The sequence below is a fragment of the Ictalurus punctatus genome, chromosome 24 (genome assembly GCF_001660625.3).
Source record: "Ictalurus punctatus breed USDA103 chromosome 24, Coco_2.0, whole genome shotgun sequence".
NCBI classification, from domain to species: Eukaryota; Metazoa; Chordata; class Actinopteri; order Siluriformes; family Ictaluridae; genus Ictalurus; species Ictalurus punctatus.
In genome coordinates, this window is record NC_030439.2 from 14,338,312 (window position 1) to 14,357,692 (window position 19,381).

Consider the following 19,381-nt stretch of genomic DNA (forward strand, 5'->3'; position numbering starts at 1 on the left):
TTGTTGGGAATGGATCGATACCAGTACTGATATCACCCAGTAATCTGATTCTGTGCTCTGATACTGGGATTGTCATGTTTTTAACGTAATGAAGGTTAGGATGGATGCAAGTGCGGATAAGAGCTTTTAATAAAGAGAGGCAGGCAGACAAATCCAAATCATGAGACAATAACGTGGTCAAAAACAGGCAGTATATCAGTAAAAAGCATTTCACTGCGTGTCATACTATGCATGGTTATATATAGGGACAAATAAAATTTGATTTGATTTGTAATATAATTGCAATACTGTGCATCCAAATATGGTCCACTGCAATGCATTTTTTATGGATCTAGGTACTTCTTGTGTTTCAGACTTTGGAATAGATTTTTCTGGTTCAAAAATAAGCTTTGCCCCAGCTCTAAAAAGGTTCTCGGCTATGCCCATTATTCTTAAAAGGTGATTATTGAGGATAGGAAATTTTACCAGATTGGTTGGAGTCCATTGGAGGGAAAAAGAAGGCTTGTTAATGTTTTTCAGGCAGCAGAAGGTTTCAGAAATAACAACCCACTCCTTTAAGCATTTATTAGCAAAATGAATTATGTACAGTATGATCTTTATAATCATGTAATTATGGATTATTAAAACTGAAGACATACAGTTAAATAAAACAGGTTAAAGGAGCATTTGGTTATTTTTCACTCTCAGCCTTTTGGTTGGTTTCAGTTTTGTCTCATTTTTGCATTTATATTGTGTTCATCAATGTTTGGCAATCACCCAGTGTGTTTAAGTTTAATTACTAATCATTAAATGATTAGAAAATCCCCAAGTTTCCCATCCAGTAGTTTTTTGGTACCGTTATCCTCCGACTTCCAACTGCATTAGCTGGTGATACTAAGAGCAAATTTACTTCATCTCCAGGATACATTGGAGGGGTTTTCCAAGTATACAAACTGGAAAATGTCACTCTAAAGGTGACGTTAGCACTATTCTGATTGGATTAGGTTTTCATGGAAGGGTGGGTTAATGTAATAATAACCAGAGTATCGCTTTTAGTCCTGTCTCAATCTCATGTGCTAGAAATATTTTACAGACTGTTAGTGCATGTGTGGAAAGATCATGCCAAGTTTTTCCTTCTATAAAATAACAAGTAGAAAATAATTGCAGGTTAAAATATATCCAGTCTAAATTGGCATGCTATTAAAAAATTCTATTATATCCTGGGGCTTTTTCTTCAGTATGAAGACACTTTATTTAGTTTTCTTTTCTCATGTCTCCTGCCAAAACTGCCAAGTATTAGCAGAGTTTAAAATGCAGCACAATATAATATAGATGGCATTTAAATAGACTAGTCGGAGGATGTAGATAAGTTATTGAGTTCCCAACACAGGTTTATCCTACATATATTGTGGTCATATTACCTACTAATGCTCAAGCGCAACTCACTCATCAACAGGAGGAGCTTATAACAAGGGTCAAAGTAATCTGTTTGTATTAAAATGAGGTGTGTGTAGTATGCATGGATTTTTTTTAGCATGACAGGCATGTGTATATAAGTATCTCATAAAAGTCTGGCATATAAAATCGCCTATCCCATGAGAATTTAACATAATTACTACAGATGCCCCAGGGCAACATCCCTTTAAAAAAAGTTGTTTGTAATGAATGTTGTGATCATTCGCAGAGCTATAATCCTGAAGTACATTGTATACTTTTATCTACAGTAGTAGGATGTGTATTGGCCAAGGTTAATATAACACCATACACAGACATGAGAGATATTAAACAGAGTTTTGGCCCATGATAGAGTCCCAGGTCTTGCCCGAGGGACTCTTTTCCTGTCTGTGGTCACTGTTGTGTTCTAACCCTCCATGACAAAACCTGTTTTACTCATGGAATATCCTTCAGTGCTTAATGAGTTTCTTCATCTCCAGAGAGCTATGCTGAGGGAACGACATGGAAGGTGAACGTGTAAGCGAAGTGACTAAGCATGCGTGCATAATCATTGAGGTCCCTAAGGAGTCTGTTGAGAGCAAAACAACTTGGACATGTGTCCAAGAAGGGACACACTTAATTAGCTCTCTGTCTCTGTTTCACTTACATAAACACATGTACAAACACTCATATCTTAAGAGTGACTCATGTCTCTTGGGTGTGTGTGTGTGTGTGTGTGTGTGTGTGTGTGTGTGTGTGTGTGTGTGTGTGTGTGTGTGTTTGTGAGAACGTGCACGTCTTAGTATAACCTTTGCATCCCTGGTCACTGCGCATCCATCTGATAAACTCAGCAGCTGTTTGTCTTAGGCCCAAACGCAACATTAATATGTTATTTGAGTTTAGTCGAACTCAGTATTATAAGACTGACATAACCATGTCATGACTGTTTAGCCATAAAAACTGGTGTAATTACCAGTAATTGTAATGATCGCTTCAATAATGTTTAATTCTATGAAACCTTATGTCACATGCAAATTTTTGCTAGTTGTTAGCGTATGCTAGTTCGCAATGTTTTATCCCGAGGTGATTGTACACAAACTCCTTATTCAACTAAAACAACACTTTAAAAGTTAGACTACAGCTTCAAATTCTTTAAGTGTAAAAGTACAAACTTCTAAAATACTTAAAGCATGAATGCAAAAAATACAGTAAAGAGTCCCGGTAACTACAATAACAGTATATGAATACCCACGTGCTAATACCTGAATTAATACTTACTTCCATATGAACTAATGATGAGTTAAGGCATGTACTAATCACGAACTAATGAAGAACTAACCTTAACTACGACATGAGTCTCATGAATTCATGCGTGAATAACGACCACCTTAAGTACATGTTAGTACGTGTTTGTTAGTTAATGTATTCATTAACACACATTAACTAAATCAAACATGCTCTATAAGAAAGAATATGAATTAAACTTATATCATTTCATATTGTTTATATAGTTTGCCATATGCAGCTGTGTACACAAACATCACTGGATGGCACTGAGATGAAATGATTGGTGTTTATTAGTGTGTCATTCAATAAGGTGGATCAATGTAAATTATGAATGTAATCCAGCACCATTCATTGATGTTTGTGTACGCAGCTGCATCTGACAAATTATATAAACAATTTGGTTGACAAAATACTCAAGATGTCCATTAAAAGTCTTTAATGTTATAAGGCGGCCATTTTGCATCTGTATTTTAATTATATCTGTCGATGTCACAAAACAAAGTCTTTTATTATGTTCTCTGAACACCCCAAGAATAGCTTTCTGCTACAGAAGCATTCACAGTATACTGTATAAGACCAACAGAGGATCAAATATATATGTTTTTGTTTCTATTTTATTAGAAACATCATTATTTAAGATGACCATTGCAAATGGTTGAAACATTATGCTTGAGCAATACTCATAATACAACAATGCAGGAATCCATCAGGATGACTTACATAAAACTCTTTAAAAGAAAAACCCCCAAAACACAAACATCAGTACAAATATGTGCAAAAGTTCAAATAAAAGAACTGTATAATATTTATACAGCATAATTTAACAGTACAAAAAACAAATGCTTACCATGAATAGAATTTCATAATAGCATGTTAATTGGCCCAGATTCATTCTTTTTCCCCTCCAAAATCTGTTCCAGCATTTTCTGGAAACCAATAGTTGATACTTGACGTAAGATCAGTGCCCTTTCTACACAGAACTCTTATGTCACTGGACATAAACTGTAATGACATTTAATACAGCGCATGATAGCTGTCATGGAGTTTATTAAATTGTTATGTCAGTGTTATGACACAGGGTTCAAATAAACTATTACTGTTATTTCATACAGTCCAGGGCCTTCAATCTGTCTCCTGGATTGCTATTGGTTGATACAAAGTGTGCAGTTTGACCCTCCTACTCCAGAGGAAAGATTAAAAACTAGTTATTCAGGCAGACCTTGGAAGAGTCTTGTTGTGTAATTTGCTGGAAGAAAGATAGGAGTGAAATAGTAGTAAAACACACCCTCCCACCAGAGGCTATTATGAACAATAGTGTGTGTGGGTGTGTGCATGTGTACACATACGTGCACGCGCGCGTGTGTGTGTGTGTGTGTGTGTGTGTGTGTGTGTGTAAGTTGAGTAGAAGCTTGATTTATTTTTCAGGGACTATATGAGAGCGAGCTACAGCAAGCAGTCTGCCACAGGGAGAGCCCTTGACCTAGAAAATAAGTCACAAAAAAGGAAAGTGAATGCAGTGCCAGATATACAGCTTTGCACAAAGTGACTGTCTGGCCCTTGTTTACAAAACCCTCAACTTTACATTATGCCCCAAAGACATTTTATTGACACCTGAGTCCATATAGCTGATCTTGTCATTTTTTCCCCCAATGTACTGCACAGTGTTCATTTGAAACATCAAACAAGACTTGTTATATCATAGCACAACTTTCTCATGTCTGTAAAAATGTTTTAGATCTTCAAATGAAATACAACATAAAACAAAGGCAACCTGAGTAAACACACAATACAGTTATTTATTTATTTATTTATTTATTTATTTTTCATTGAAGCAAAAAAAAAACAAACAAACAAAAAAAAACAACAAAAAAATTGTCCAACACCTATCCAACTAGTTGCCCCTTTAAACTTAAAATCTGGTTGTGCCACCTTAGGCAGCAATAATGCAACCAAACACGTCCGAAAACTGGAGATCAGTCTTTCACTTACTTCTAGGACTAGGGCTTACTCCTATGCTTTGGATCATTGTGTTGCTGCATAATTCAGTTGTGCTTGAGTTTCAACTTGCTGACTGAAGACCAGACATTCTCCTTTAGGATTTTCTGGTAGAGAGCAGAATTCATGTTTCCAAATTGTCCAGGCCCTGAAGCAGCAAAGCATCCCCACACCATCACACTTCCTCCACCATGCTTGACCGTAGCTATGATGTTTTTTTTGTGGAATTCTGTGTTTGGTTTACGGCTGATGTAACAGGACCTTGGTCTTCCAAACAGTTCCACTTTCGACTCATCAAACCACAGAACATTCTCCCAAAAGGTTTGAGGATCATCAAGGTGTGTTTTGGCAAAATTCAGACGAGCCCTAATGTTCACCTCGCCACTCTTCCATGGATGCCATTTTTGCCTAGTGTCTTTCTGATAGTGGAGTCATGAACAGTGACCTTTATTGATGCAAGAGAGGCTTATAGGTCCTCTGATGTTGTCCTTGGCTCTTTAATGACTTCTGGGATGACTAGTTGCTGTGCTCTTGGAGGAACTTTGGAAGATTGACCACTTCTGGGAAGGTTCAGTAATGTGCCAAGATTTTTTTTCTTATTTTTTTAACATCATTCTGTTGAAAAAGTTCTATTTAAGTGTTGATGTGATTGAACAGGGTTTGCAGTAATCAGGCCTGGTTGCGTCTAGTACAGCTGAACCTCATTATGAATGCAGTTTCATAGATTTGGGGAATTAGTAACTATGGGGAAACTACATTTTCACGCAGGCCCAGTTGTTTTTGGATAACTTTTTTGCCTCAATAAATAACGTTATCATTTAAAAATCTGTATTTTCTGTTTACTCAGGTTGCCTTTGATTTAACTTAATTTAACTTTGATTTTGTTTTAATTTGTGAAACAATTTAGTATGAGATATACACAAAAACAGAAGAAATCAGGATGGGGCAAATACATTTTCCACAGCACTTTATATAAATAAATCTAGTGGCATATGCGTACTACTGAACAGTGGGCATTATGTACTGGGTTGTCAGGATTGCAATAGATCCATTTGCTCTGCAATAATGACATATTTTTCATGAAAGCCAGTTGAGCAGCATCTCCATATAATCTATGCTGAGGCCTTTTCTTTGCCATTCACATTCTCAACAATCAATCAGTCTGTCACATAATGTAGGCACAGGACAGAAGCAAGTGCAGGTATGGCAGTTTAATGAAACAACAAGAAGTCCAAAGAATAAGGCAGAAGACAATAATCATGAACATGCACAGGTCAGGCAATCAGGCAAACATCACAAACAGAGCAGAGCAAAGAGACAAAGTCGTAAACGTAAGCAAAGTCAAAACATCAGGATAAACAGCCATGATAGCAGGCTTGGTAACGACAGAGATAAGGCAACTGAGCGTATACTTCGCCGAGTGGAAGTCCTTTTAAACTGTGGTTGTGCATGTGCTGTGAATTGGATGCAGGTGTGCGTGATTAGAATGAAGGCGAGTGTTCTGGGAATTGCGGTCCGTGGCGGCCATGTTTGTAGGCTGCAGTGCAGGATGAGAAATGTAGTCACTGGTTTGCTGTGATATGACACAGCTCTCCAATATAACGCAACACCCCTGTGGTCACAGAATGGCAAAGTATGTGCAAAAGCACATGGTTTAGGTTTTTACAATCATTCAGATGTCCACTTCTACTAGAGATATAAAGACTGATTTCTTATATCATTATGTGGCTCTTTCAGATGGCAATGGATAAAAATACTTCCCAACTCTTGACTAGCTTGTGAATTTTGACAAGAACTGTAAAATCTTTAAAAGATGTTTGTAATAGAGCAGTATATAAAGCACAGAAAGCCGAAGTACTTTGTGGAGAGTAGCAATAAAAGAGACTCTGTTGTATCGCTTTTTGTTCTCCTTACTCACTTCATTTATAGTATTTAAATGCTACGTACCTAAAGGGAGAGACAAAATGAGCTATCAAATCTCTGCAAAAATCACTTCAATCATTTGTTGTAGGTTGCTTGATGCCTAGCATTTATGTTATCCTGTGCTTACAGAAAGAATAAAGACCCTCTAAGGTACGAAACTTTGAAACTAATTTATTGCATAGTATTGCGCAACTTCATAAGAATGCTGGGTATTTTACACTATATAGTGAATAGTGTGTGTTTTTAGACATATAGTATACAGTATATGGACAGTTACCATTTGAAATGCGTTACAGGATTTCAGGAATGCACAGGGGGTACAAGCAGGGGTACAAGTAAATTCTTCCATGGTGCAGTTACAGAGATGTCCTTGTTAACTAAGGTCTGGATATGCAACTAACATGACACAATGATCACAACAGTTACCTTTTTATTCTGAGCCATTAATGTTCAATTTATAACTAAAAATAAGACCATTCAAAAATGGTTATGCTTTTGTTTCATATGTGGGGCGTCACATTACCACTTTTCACTAGTGCTCAGTTTTGAATGTAATGCAGGAACAATAAGCGCATACTTCTCTGTCTAATCATCTTTAAACGTTCTGTTTTTCCACAATATTTCACTATACAGTATCACAATTTCATATTCCGTAAAAGAGTGAGAGATTTGTATTGCTATACCTGCTTCAGTCCTTAACTAGGGTTAGTGTCTGTGTAGAGTTTTGCATGTTCTCCCCATGTCTGTATGGGTTTCCTCTGGGTTTTCTGGTTTCCTCTCACCTCCCAAAAATAGGTCAATAGGTTATGGCTATGCTAAATTGCTAAATTGTTAGTCTCTGGATCCACCGTGACCCTGACAAGGATAAAGTGCTCACTGAAATGAATGAATGAATGAATGAATGAATGAATGAATGAATGCTTTCAAGTCCATCAAATAAGTTTGTGTTGTGATTATAGCAGGCACCATAGTTTATTTTTAAGCCCCTAGTTGCAACAGGTTTGAGAACCCTTGCTGTAGTCTTCTTGGATTTGCACCACGAAAGAGGATGTGCCTGATTTCTGCGTTTCTAGCTTTTTGTTGTATCCACATACTGCGATTGAGCTGATTCTGAAATGTATGTCTGAATGTGGATCACATGGCCCGCATACCACTGGGCGTGTGATAGGAATGAGAGATTGGGGTAAGATATGATGGTGTGATAGATTGATGCTTGGTTTGCTCACAGTATGCTCTCTCTTTGTCTCTCAGCAGGCAATGCAGAGAATGCATTAAGCAGATGCAAAGATGATAACATGTCCTATGGGCCTTGTTGGAGCGAATGTGTTTTTAAATTAGCAGATCCAAGTTGTTTAATTGGAAGAGAACTAATAGGATGTGACACATTCAATGTGCTGAGTGTGGGATAGAAATAGAACTGAGCAGGCAGAACTGGGCCAGTATGGAAGGAGCTTGCGAGTATGTCACTGTGAAGGTCTACAGTGCAGTAGGAATGATTTATTTTCTCTCTAATGCTTTAGACAGGTGGCTGCCTCACTGCTCCCCTGCACACCGCAGCTGCTGTGCGTATCATTACAGGTACACAAAGAGCTCCAAGAGCAGAGGGAACATGTGTAAACATGCTCATTGACTTTCTTGCAGTTCTCCCAACCTTCTTCTGCTTCAATACTTTCTGCATTTCTTTCTTTTACCTCTGTGTCTTTCTGTGGATAAAGTGAACTCATGCTAATGACTGTAGTTAATAGCGATTTGTTTTGTGCACTTGTTTGGTTAAGTTCTGCAAGAGGCAAATCATACCAGTCGCTAAATGTCTTCATTCCACAGCACTTTTGTAGTCAGAAGGTGTTGAGACAGTGTCTATAACAGCTGCTCTGACAATAATTCCAGCTGTTTGTGTGAATGCGCTTGTTCTAATACAGGATCATTTCCTACAGTAACAACTTACACAGGAACTTGTAGCAGACTCTCCACATGAACACATTTAAAATCATGTCCAGTTACTGATATGATTTCTGTAAAGAGATGTTTCTTTAAAGAGGCTACAGCCTGGAGATTGCTGAGGAGATCGCTTGAATTCCCATGGAAATGATTTTGGACCACATGGACATTTTCGCTGTGGTTGCTGCGACTACGGTTGCTATTATGGCCTTAGGACTGCAATTACCACATACAATTTTGCATATAATCTTGCACTCAAGTCTCCTTTAGTGAATAGTGGAGTAGTTTAACAAACAGACTTCATTTATAAACCATAATGAACTTTCTTTTACTTTTACACTATCCGTTGTTACCCAGATGAGGATGGGTTCCCTTCTGAGTCTGCTTCCTCTCAAGGTTTCTTCCTCATATCGTCTTAGGGAGTTTTTCCTTGTCCCTGTCGCCACCAGCTTGCTCAATAGGGATATATCCACACACATAAAATCTGTATCCTGTGTTTATATTTATACGAACTCTGAACTACAGTTCCCAGCAGGCACTGCACCTCACTACCTCACAGTCACATGACCACCTGCACCTGAATGTTGTTCTCAAAGTGTTGGACTATTTGCTGACACATCTGTTGGTGTATTGTTGAGCTTCAATCCATCCTTGCTCTTGAAGGACTAGGCCTTTTTTAGAGGCTCCTTATTAGACGATTTCCTCACCTGTTTCACATCACCTTCTAATTTGAACTTGTCACATTGCTATTACTCCTAAATTGCCCCGTCCAAACTTTTTAAAAATGTTTGCATGTATCAATTTCAAAATAAACGTTTATTTTCAAAAAACGATGCAGTTGATTAGGTAAAACATCAAATACCTTGTCTTTATATGTTTTTTGTTTAAATACAAGTCAAAGTACATTTACAAATCACTCCTCTTTGTTTTTATTAGCATTTTCCATACTGTTCCAGGTTTTTTGGAATTGAGGTTGTATTTTGTAAGGGTTTCACAACATTACATGTTACTGTAACGGGAAAAAAGTATGATGTGCCATTCTATAATTCATAAAAATGGTAATCATTGTCAAATTGCTGTGGTGTAAGTTGAATAAATCACTTTGGGAAATGTTATTGGAAAATAAGTAACTCCACTTCACTTATGTATCACAGACTGTATCACACCACCCCATTCTTGATTACTTTCCCATAACACCATGTCCAATTGTGTATTATTTCTTACTTATCCATTATCTGAATGAAACCAGTACAACGTAAGCTTCCCTCATTCAATCCTCCACATCAGCTCAACCTTTGACCTACATTGACTCAGAGCTATGCTCAGCGCCCTTTACTCGCGCTGCTGAGAAAGCTGACGCCTGTTTAGTTCAGCGGCTGCCTCTGCTTTGCTCATCCATAATTCAGTTGTCCCCTGTGTGACCCCTTATTCACAGGGACACAGTGTAGGAGGCAGTGTTTCCTCACACAGTCTTTCTCTCCTGTCAATATTTAACCAACAGTTATCATCAGACACCAGAACTGATACATCCCATATTTAGGACCTGAGAAGGGATAGGAAGGCTATTCTCTGCATACTGTACGTTCCACTAGCAGAGTCATGCTTCAATTTTGCACTAAGGCCTACACAAATGCACAATGAGCAACAAAGATTAGAGCCATATTCAAAATGATGTCATGCTCTAAAAGTCATAGCTATTTGCACAATTCAACTTGTGAGAAATGTTGTGCAAGATAATGTGAGGGTAAGGAACAGAGTTAGTTTGTATGCATTAGTATGAAAATTGAATGAACCACCATATCAGCTTTGTTCATTTAAAGTCCACATGAAATCAAAATGTAAGTTTTGTAGATTTTAGTATGAATATGTTAGCCTTAAGGTATATGTACATATATAAGCTAGTGTGCTCCAAAACAGATATATGCATGCAAAATTTACAGTTTCTCTCTACCACCAATACAGATAAAAAACTCTGATGACATCATTCTGCACTTCAGCTTCTCATCAGATTTTCTGTCCAATCAAATGCTCTCTAGAATCGGATGTCTCCCACCCACAAAATTATAAAAATCCATGATACTAAACGTCAAGTATGGCTTAACCCAGACTGTGAAGTAAGCTAAACGCTATTGGCTATTTAAAAAGGGGGAGGAGCCATTTGATAAGTCCCACCTTGACTCATTGTTTCAGTGTAAATTACATCAACACATTGAATAATGCTACATGTTTCACTTCAGGGAGGCTCAGGGAGACACTTATTTCTGGCAAACAAGGAAAAAAAAAGGGTTTTGGCCAAACTCAGGTTTTTAACATACTCTGACACTTCAAATTTAAGAAATCTTACATATAATTTACCAAAATGATATGAAATGTTTTATTTACATTTTACCCCTGCTTAGGCTTTTTTTTTTTGCAAAGACCAGATTTGGGTGAAGAACTTAACAAAAGGTGATAAAAAACTGTCAGTCTGCCAAAAGCTGTCTAAAACTTTGCTTTCTTCACACAATGAATGTCAGGTTTGATCAAATCAGTTAGTTGGATAGTGCAGTAGTGAAATGGAATAACTCATTTGTAATTAGATAATTCTATACTAATTGTCAAAATGTCTGTGATGCTCCAGATTTAAATAGTTAAAAAACGAAATGGAATTTTCTTAAGAAAGTTCATGAATGTCTGTAGTTTTCAGATTATATAGTAGTAAATGTTAAAATTTCACCCTGTTAAAGGTTTTCCCAGGCCATTACACACTTCAAAAAACATGTCTTTTCTATCGTCACATACAGTATATACTCTACTAAGTTTTATTTTGTTTCCCAATGTACAGCCAGTGTAAATGTACTCTAATCGGTACAACAACAATTTCTATAAATGCTTGTCAAAAGGCTGCCCTTGTGAACCTTGTGTTTGTACTTAAAAACCCCAGTTTACTACCACTTACTGAGAGTGTGTGTAGCATGATTTACTGTACAGAAACTCACTAATGACCTCCTGTAATTAAAGGAACAGAGGCATCCATTAGCGTCAGAGGAAAACACACTTCTCCTTTTATTCTAGTTTAAGAGAACTTTAGATCTTGAAGGTACAATGAAGTCATCTCTCACTGATTTACAGACTGTTATATAAGTATTTGCTCTAGACCACTCCACACGCACACCCTGGACACATTGTGTATGGACAATGTGGGAATTATAACAACCCGGCAAAGGATTTAAAATGGAAGAAAAGGAAGGGGGGAAAAAGAAGAAGAAAAAGTTTCTGAGCATGAAGAGTTTGATAAAGTGTGTCTAATCCCTTTTCCATTGCAGTCTTAGATTTCTTATTATAACTGCACGATGAATTCTTTTTGATCTCCTGAATCATACATTATTCAGATGTTGTCACCTTCTCGCTCCAGTTAGCTCGGAGAAGGAAAGATGTCTCCATCGCTCTGCCTGTTCTGAAGGTTTTACAGCCAGTAATTAGGGCTAAACTTTCTAAAGATCACCTTATGTGCTTCAAGATTAGAGCTAATCAGCCAGTGCCGAATGAACAGATTAAATTGGGTGCTCTTAATACTGAGATTAGGGACTTTCCATGTCAACTTTGGCAACTTTATCTCCCCTTGGTGTTAAAAAAGATAATGAATTTTTGGAAAAAGTCAAACTGATGAGAAAATCCTTACCCTCAAAATGAACCCATATGTCTTTAAACACACAGTATAATATCATATCATGCCTCCTCAACCATAAAACTGAATACAGTAATTATACGTCTGTCTGACTTGCTTGGCGCTTTATTCAGATAATGTGAAAAAGATGCGCATATTTAAAATTACCTATAGCACACATTTATAGTACAATCCATCATCTAGGTGTTTGGACAGTGACAATATTTTTGTAATTGGGTCTTTACACTGCACACGAAGCAGTAATTACAAGGTTAAATTACACACTTTAAAATACTATATATAAACTGAAATGATGAATTATGTAGAAATACCATGGACCTTAAATAAAACTTTATTACTTATTATATTTACTACATATATGTATGAAGTCATTGTGACATGCAGCCATCATCAGGTGCATTGTGTTCTGTCATACCCGTAATACAGCTTAACTTCCCACTTGATTTTTTTTTTTTTTTTTTTTTTTTTTTTTTTTTTTTTTTTTAGGCTTTGAACATTGTGTCTTTAGTGTAGCAAGGGAACTGTTGAAACTAGTTGCTTTAATAAACTGTTTTAGTTTATTGTTGTGCTGCAAGGCCGAGCGAATAAGATGCTTCATGCCAACCATGTTGATAACCTGTGTAGAGTCCCTTCAGCTGGTGTCTTGCTGGAAACAACACTATCCTGCATTGCTCCTGCTTGAGGATGAATATTCATCAATGTTTTTATTCAACTTGCTCCATGAAACTGGTAGACAGCCAATAAGGGTTTGATCACTGCTACTTTGTTTGGTCCATACAGGTGAGAACCATTGCTAAATGGCTAGTTGTGGCCATACCCCCTGACAACCCCCCCATGGCCATGACAACACCCCCAGACTGATGGTACATATTACCAGTCAACTTAAATTGCATTGTTACAGAATGCTGAAAGTGTAAAACATAACACATGAAAGAAGGAACACAAATACAAAGTAGTTACAAAGAGGGAACCGTAAAACAACCAAACAACATGGATCTATAAATACAGGACACAACTATTATCTAAAACGAAAGGATTATTGGATGCTGAAGATGTTGGGAAATCTGTAACATGTTTGACTAATCTCATTTCTTGGAACTCTGTGTTTGTAAGTGTGATATAAGGCTGAAACAACACACAGCGACACTATGAACATACAATACAGCAGCCTAATTATTATTATTTAGATTTTGAGGACTATATGTACAGTGTACATGTTCTTTAACACATAGATATATATACTACAGTGCTACTGAATTCTTGAATCTGATTGGTGTTGAAGAAGGTGTTGATTAATTTTCTTTAACAGCAGATCTGACAGGAATTCTGACTGTAATTCAAATTGCAGGTTTGTATTAATGCACTCATTCTATGTATTCATGTTTCTGTAGTAACACTTTACACAGGAACTTATATGGTGGACACTCTACATGAATGGATGAGCATTTTTGGAAGGAGTCTCCAGTGTCGGTGCTTTGGACGTTCCACCTCATTAAACATAGGTTTAGACATCATTCATATCATTAATAAATAAAATGTTCATTGTTAACAGTGACCAATTGCCACATCATACAACCTTGTCGTTGATTATTTTGTTATCAAATCATCTCCTATCACACCATCATGTTTATTCCATATGTGTAGTATACTGTATGTATAAGAAGTGTACACTATGTGGCCAAAAGTCTGTGGACACCTGACCATCACACCCATATGTGCTTTTTGAGTATCCCATTCCAGATTTATTCCCCCTGTGCTGTTATAATAACCTCCACACTTCTGGGGAGGTTTTCCACAAGATTTTGTAGTGTGGCTGTGGGAATTTGAGCTTATTCAGCTACAAGAGCATTAATGAGTTCATGCACTGATGCTGGGCCTGGGGTGCAGTCTGTGTTCCAGTTCATCCTAAAGGTGTTCAGTGGGGTTGAGGTCAGGGCTCTTGAGTTCTTCCACTCCAACCTTGGCAAGCCATGTTTTCATGGAGCCTGTTTCATGCACGGAGAACAGTCATGCTGGAACAGGTTTGGGCCTGTATAATTATATATATGTATGTGTATATATATATATATATATATATATATATATATATATATATATATATATATATATATATATATATATATATATGTGTGTCTATATATGTGTGTCTATATATATATGTGTGTGTGTGTATATATATATATATATATATATATATATATATATATATATATATATATGTGTGTGTGTGTGTGTGTGTGTAAAATAAACAATTGACTCAAACAATCACAGAATTATATACTTACTGGTCATGTGCATTGAAGAAAAAAATATTCATATAAATATTAAATAAATAAAATACTCTTACTGCTCTGTTGACTCAAAGGCTTTTTAAATGAAAAACAAATACATAAAAGTCATGAAAATCATACAGATATTTGAGTTTCTAATTAATGTATATAATGTCATTTGTAATATTCTCACAAATATGCCACATAGAGATGGATGACAAATTATAGGAAATCTGCCTCTGTTATGTTTTTTCCTTTAATTTGTCACTCAGTTGTATACATTTTTCATTCTTTTTGTTCTCCCTTATTTTATGAACATGTTGAATGTGAAGTTTAGGTTCAGAAACAGTGTACTGTACTTGGAAGATATCATTATATAGTTTTCTATCAATAATTCATTTGATAAATTCAGTCTGGCTTTGAAAGTGCTGCTCTTTCTGGCCCTTGCAGAAATTCTTAATTTGCCCAGTAGAGGGTGTGACACTTCGGGTAACGGGAAATGCACAACCTTTTAAAAGTACCCTGACTGTGATGTTCTACACACAGCTTCACACCTCTCTTACATCAAACACAGTGGTGTACAGAGGACACAGATGAGCCCCTCCGTAACAACACTGCATGCAGGATGAAGATAGGAAACATGACAGTGCCTGCTGGTGAAGGTCATGTGTTCAGTCTGATCTCCACCTGGATGTCTGACATGCCCATGTGTAGAGGAGTGTATTGTACTCTGTGTGTGTGTGTGTGTGTGTGTGTGTGTGTCTGTGTCTGTGTGAGAGAGAAATCTCTTGAGAAGCCCTTGTGTACCCAGGCAAACAGGCATTCCCATGCCCTCAAGGAACAGATGATGAGACAAATGCGGAAAATAAATGTCAGATGTTGATGTTCTATTCTGCCCCAACACCTCCCTCCACCATCACCTCCTCCTTTCTCTTTCCATGCTCTCTCTCTCTCTCTCTCTCTCTCTCTCTCTCTCTCTCTCTCTCTCTCTCTCTCCCTCGCTTTTCATTTGACAGTGTGTACTTTTAAGCAAATTTTACTTCAACATATAATTGTCGCCTTAAGATGTCTTTATAAATCATAATGAGGTGGTTTTTAAGCAGTTCTACATCAAAAATCTTGTCAACAGAATGAGAATATTAAGATACTAATAGGTGGAATGCTTTGACTTTGCAGTCTTCATAACAGCCTGGGACCTTGTTTATGGAAAAAACTGATGGAAAGCGTGCATGGCTCGGTGAAGTAAATAACATTTCAGCAAGTCCAGTATCATAAATCAACAGTAACTTTTTTACTAAGGTTGTTTACAAGGATGGAAGTATGGCCCTAGGCCTTCACCCAGGGGTGTGGCAGCTGCTACTCTTAAAGCCTTGCCACCTAAGAAGCCTTTTACGTCCATGCAATTAGTGCAGACTAAATGAATCATAGCTAATGATTGATTCAAATACTAATTGCAGCATATGGATGAAGCCAATGTAGTAATGTTATTATTTGAACAGGAAACAAACGAGTTATTTTGTACATGTAAATTTTTCTTCCGTATATTTAGGAGGTGCCACCCCTTAGTGAGCTCTTGCCCTCCCTTTGCCATCCCATGTCCAAAACCTTGGACTGACTAGGAGTGACTAATCACAAAGAACAAGGGTCTATAAAAGCTGTAAGTCTAAGTACACTGACATAAACAGCACTCCAGTACATGTCTCTCCTGAACTCTAGCTCAGAGCAGTAGCAGCAGGACAGAAGAATGAGTCTATTTAAAGACTGTGGATTAGTCTGTTAGATCCTATAATACATTTCTGTAAAGGTCTTCAGTTAAATTTTTGTTTTATTTCATGTTCTCAAAAGGTGCCAAAATTATAAAGTAGTCTAGTCTAGTTTTTTTTTTTTTTTTTAATGGAATGAAACAGCCTAGCCTAAGCTAAGCTAACGGGGCTGGCCAAGTGCTCCATATTTGGGTTACACATTCACACACACACGCACGTACGCACGCACGCCTTTACACACATACGCGCGCGCGCGCGCGCACACACACACACACACACACGGGAGGTGGGAACAGAGAGAGAGAGAGTGAGAGAGCTACTAGCTCAGCTGCAGCAGACGCCGTCAGTGCTAGTGGAGGTGAAGCGGGCGCAGGGAGCAGGGAGCTCGGCAGCAGCAGTGCGGACAGCCGCTCACTTCCGGCGCACAGTAAGTCCGCTTTCTGCCCAACACAGAGTGAGGCTTAGCCGGGGGATCCGGGGGGGAATTTAGCCAGAACGAACAAGGGCGCATCGGATCACAGACTGACATTCATTTACAATATTAAAAAAACACTTAAAAAGCGCATGCACTACTTTGTCATTTGATTAAAACAGCTCGAGCTGAACTAGAACAGGGTTTGGCACTTGAGTCAAAGCTGTACTGTTATGGAAAAAAGTGTTAGAGAGACAGATAGACAGCGCGCGCCAGTTTCGGAGGGGGAAGCCGGGCAGGGAGCGCTCGCGCCGGCTCCGAGTTTAAAGCGAGAGCGCTGGAGAACTGCGCCACTCATCTGCTACACACACGCGTGCACGCGCACGCACACACTACACTACACTACACTGCTGTACTGTAACCTACTTTTACAACGTCAGTGCTTCAACGTGGCTTTTTTTGCACTTTCTCTCTGTGCGTGAAAACACAATCGCGGAAGTTGTAAGCGGCGCTGATCTCTCGCAGGAACAGCACACACACACACACACACACACGGTTTAGTGATACGGAACACCGCGATCACAAGGAACATTCAGACACATTTCCAACAGCTATGCACGCGATAATACGTGTTTATTAGTGCACTCGATGGAATACGAGCGCGCGCGTGTGTGTGTCGCGCAGTTTCATTGAGGTTTGTTCCCGTGGTGCACATCGGGTGCAGTTATATAACGGGCTGCTCGGAACCCTGATGCCGCTGACAGCCCCCCCCCCCCCCCCCCCCCCCATTTACATTTACATAACTCGTATCATGTGTATTACATAAATGAGCGCACTATAATGATTGTTGCAGATAGAAAATATAATGCATTTTGTCCAGACAGTTCATATGTGCGCTATGACGTGCAACCATTAGCTGCCCATAAGTTTTGCCAACTAGAGCAGAAAATAAATCCTCCAGAGAGTCCCGCGGAGGCGTTGGAGCATCTGTAGCAACCAGCAGGAACTGTTGCTAATACAGACACCATATATAATGCACCAGTTTGTAAATCACCCCCATATCAGATTTTTCTATCTATCTATCTATCTATCTATCTATCTATCTATCCATATGTCTATATGTCTGTCTGAGAAAACAGAAAGTTGCAATATGTAAATGACTCATGTGAGTAATCAATAATTGTTTTTATTATATGCTACTCTAAAGAGTTCCCCAGGCTGTCCTTTTGGGGAAACCCTCACCTTAAGTTCACACAGAAAAGTGACAAGTCCCTGGTGGTGCCTTGAGTGCTGCTAAATCTTTTCAGGGGAAAGTAGTTAGTGCATGCTCAAAAAGACGCTGGAACATTCCACATGACGTCATCGACTAATTTGCATGCTGTTGAATTGATTACCGTGATTATTTCCATATCAAAATGTGCTACATGCAGGAAGAAATTAAGAGTTTGATCAGAATAGAAAATGCTAGAATTTAAGTCATTTCTTATAGAAAGAGGAAGTTCTTAGTCATAGCATCACAAAATAAAGAATGCCATATTTAGAAAGTATAGAAACCAACTATTCAATCAAGAACAAAAACAAGACAAAATAATAAGCTGTAGTTGACAAATGGACATGAAGGAAAACAGTTTTGGTTGTAATTCTAAATAAGAAAAGAGTTTGAAATAAGAATAAAGGTGCATGAGTGATCAGTGATTGGTTGTTGGGGGCTGATCAGTGATTGGTGGTTGGGGGCAGTAGTGATCAGTTATTGGTCGTTGGGGCATTAGTGATCAGTGTTTGGTCAGGGACAGTAGTGTTCAGTGATTGGTAATTGGGGCTGATCAGTGATTGGTCGTTGGAGGCAGTAGTGATCAGTGATTGGTGGTTGGGGGCAGTAGCGATCAGTGATTGGTGGTTGGGGGCACTAGTGTTCAGTGATTGGTTGTTGGGGGCAGTAGTGTTCAGTGATTGGTCGTTGGGGGCAGTAGTGATCATTGATTGGTCATTGGGGACATGGCAACTGCAACTCAGTCAGACTTTACACACACTGCATGTGAGTAGACCAAACCTGCTCTCTCAGCTAGTATAACCAGCAGCTGGGATGTGAGCTGGAGAGCTGTACTGAGTGCAAGACAGTTGCTGATATCTGCCTCTTTTTCAAAATAAAGTCACTAAAGAGTTCTAAAAAAATCCACAAATCTAGAAACAAAGTCACTAAGTTTGCAACACTGGTTGCTTGTAATTTGTGTCTGGGTATATATAATCTAATCTAATCTATAAACTGTTTCGATCGATAGACAGATAGATAGATAGATAGATAGATAGATAGATTTTTTTTTTCTTTTGTGTTTTTGTACTTTTTTAAATTACTTTTGATAACTTTTATGATTTCAAAAAATAACTTTTATGACTTTTATAAAATTATATAACGGACAGGTGTGGAACATGAGTGATCAAAAATGTTTCTGAACACTATAACTACTTTGAACAAGAGAACTAGGCTATAATAACGTGGACTATTTTACATGTAAAACATGTTGCATTCCATTCGTCTTGCGTTCTAAAAACATTCGCATACGAATTATGCAAATTGGGACGAAAGGCGCGTCTCATTATCTATCACAGTGTAAACCCTTGGCTGTCAGCTGCTCACTGAACAGAGCAGACATGAGAGCGGTGAGAGTGCAGTGGGAAAGCAAGACCTCTTGCAGGACAGTACTGGCCACATTTG

General features: G+C 38.1%; 1 protein-coding gene across 2 annotated transcripts in view; it reads left to right on the plus strand.

Annotated features, from left to right (window-relative positions):
• The first annotated feature begins 16,518 nt into the window (after positions 1 to 16,518).
• atxn1a (ataxin 1a) overlaps positions 16,519 to 19,381 on the plus strand; it is a 111,225-nt gene continuing 108,362 nt past the window's right edge. For both annotated transcript variants that reach the window (XM_017454485.3, XM_017454486.3), the window contains exon 1: positions 16,519 to 16,683. The gene's annotated coding sequence lies outside the window, so the exon portion shown is untranslated. The remainder of the gene's footprint in view (positions 16,684 to 19,381) is intronic.